This window comes from Alligator sinensis, unplaced genomic scaffold (assembly GCF_000455745.1).
Source record: "Alligator sinensis unplaced genomic scaffold, ASM45574v1 scaffold321_1, whole genome shotgun sequence".
NCBI lineage: Eukaryota > Metazoa > Chordata > Crocodylia > Alligatoridae > Alligator > Alligator sinensis.
Window position 1 is genome coordinate 354,477 of NW_005841969.1, and position 2,903 is coordinate 357,379.

The window sequence follows — 2,903 nt, forward strand, 5'->3', positions numbered from 1 at the left end:
ATCAGGCAGGGAGCACAGGGTGGGGAGCAGAAAGCAGAGCATCAGATTGGAGAGACGAGGTGATCAGAGTGGCAATCAGAGAGGGTACAGGGCTAATTTGTGTCATGCCTGTCAAAAAGATTGGCCCCTACTGCTCTAATACAATTAAGAATATCAAATGAAATCAAATCAGATATAACTCAGAAGTGTGTGTCATGATAAAAATTAGTTCTTTTTTTCCTAAGCTATTTCACTTGCACAGAACAGAATATTTTATGACAAAAAGTATACTAAAACACTTGTCAAATAAATTAGATTACAGATTAGATTATTTGGGATGTTTCACAATTTTATAACTAGGAGTATAGGGATGTAGTCAAGAAAAGTCAAATATATGTTATCCTTGAAAAATATCATGATATTTAGATAGCACAGCCTGTGAAATAGTATCCCAAAATAAGTGATGGATGCCCTATGGCCTAGGACATTTAATACTACACTGAACAATAACCATGCAGCAATAAGGAGACTGATTTTCTGTCTGACACGTTTTCTCATATGTAACATGTATTCTTCTTCAAGAACCACATTCATATTATGAAATGTTTGGCTCTTTAACTAGAAATCTTTTTCCTGAAAATGTACATTGGATTTGCATGTAACTGTCAACGGCTGATGTCCAAATTAGAGACATGCTATAGGAAGCAGCTGTTTTTGAAACAAATTCAAACACAGTTCACTACTCTTTACTGACCTCACCCAAATTTTGTATACAAGAGTTTTGTTTCTGATTAAGACCTACAGATGGCTGTAGGACTCCTGCTACATGTGATTTCCTGCTATATGCCCCAAGTGATATAGGGTTTAAGTGCCACTGTGGGTAAATTGCATATCTCTGTACACAGGGAGGGAACTAGGTCAGTTAAAAAGGATTCTCTATATTGCTCCTGTTCTTCTGCAAGCCTTCCACCAAAGTAGGACAACTTTAAATTCTGGCCAAGGCTGCCAGATCTTGCCAAGTAGATGCAATGATTTAATATGTTAACCTTTCCCTGCCATTTGCAGCTGATACCACCCACTTTTGAATCTGCACCAATGAATGAGCTAGCAGATCCAATGTTGTTTGAATAAATGCTGTAGGCAGCTAATGCATGCATCTCCCCCCTCTCAACAGACTTTCTGTAGGCAAGGCTCAAGTGCCTGAGGTTTTTTGTTAACAATGTATTTTCATTTACATCCTACCTTGCTACCTATTTTAAATGCAGGGGATTTATTTCAATTAACATAAGCACGAAAGCTTTTTTCTCCCAAATATTTGTGATGTAATGCAATACTTCTATTGGCATAGATTTCATAGACATTAAGACTGAAAGGGACCTCAGGAGAACATTGGGTCCAGCCCCCTGCCCAAGGGGCATGTTTGCTTCATAGTTCAATTGAATGTAAGTTTTTAAGCATCTCTACATCTGTTAGAGAAGATCCAACTGAAACTGTAATTCTGCTCTCATTTACCTTGTTAGCTCTAATATGATTCTTGAACTGACCTGAATGCTATTGTTTTCTAAGTGACTCAATTAATTAAAAACAATTATAATGGAAAAATATATATTGTAAAACTTAATTTTTTAACAGCTAGTATAGAAAAGGGAATATTAAGTAGTGGTTATAAACAAAGGACTGAGAACCAGGAATCTGGATTCTAATCCCTATTATTTTGGTGTTTGGCCTTTCTAACCTCTCCCATCCCAGCTGTAAAGAAGAATAACAACCATCCATCCCATTTGGATAATTATTTAATGTGTGTGCAGTAAAGCATTTTAAGATTCTTGGAGAAAAAACAGTTTATATATTATTTTTAGATCCTTTAGGATTTTTATTAATGTTTATTACTGGCTTTTCTCTGCAACCAGGAAGACACTGTATCTACCCAAGATCATATATGTACTCTTCCTTCAAAAAAGGAGGAAAAACGTAAATATACTTTCATTGTTTTCTGGCCTAAAGATTAATAATTTCATTTGATGTATTGTACTCTTTGTTTTTTGGCATGTTAGAAACTGACAACTCCTCTAGTATGGTAAATAGATCTATGAATAACGTTACTAATATTTAGCATTATAATAAAATTAATTATTTAATCTTCACCAACACCCAATAAAATACACACATATTTAATCCTACCTCTTGAAATAATTTAACATATGAACAAATGACTACAATATTAAATTATTCCTATTTCCAAAATTATCCTAGTATTCTTTTTGATCAACGAATTTAATATAATAAATTTTAAAAGAACTGTAGCATCTTCCTAACAAATATTCTGGCATATGATACCTTCAATGCACACATTTAACTTAATTAATGAAAGTTAGGCACACAAATTGAGAGCAACATGTATCACAGTCTACAGTATGTCTGAAAATAGTTCCTTTTGTGCTGATATTTTGGCTGTTTTCAGTCTACCTTTTAAAAACATTACAACTAGTACAGGTGTGGGTGCATTATAGGGACTTTTAAGTAGCCTTCATTTTTTTCCTATCTTCTTAACCACATAATAGAAAAAATAAGAGTACAGTGCACAGACCACACGGAGGAAAAGGAACTTGCCCTGATTTTTTTGAACTGGTAAACCTATTTTCTATAATGCTCAATGGTGAATCATTCTTAAGTGCTGGACCATTCACTAGGGTATGCATTCAGTGCCAAAGGTTACCAGATTGCAAAAGTGTTCTCATCTCAGAAAGGCCTCATAATTCACCATCACCTTATTTTGACATTCAGGGAAAAATCTGTGCATCAAGCAGAAGAAATAATGGGGGTAGGGTGGGGATTATATTAGCAATGCAGCAAACATTCCAAAGGGAAAAACACAGTCTAAAACAATAATAAGAATTAAAGTAATACTTTTTACATTATAGGGA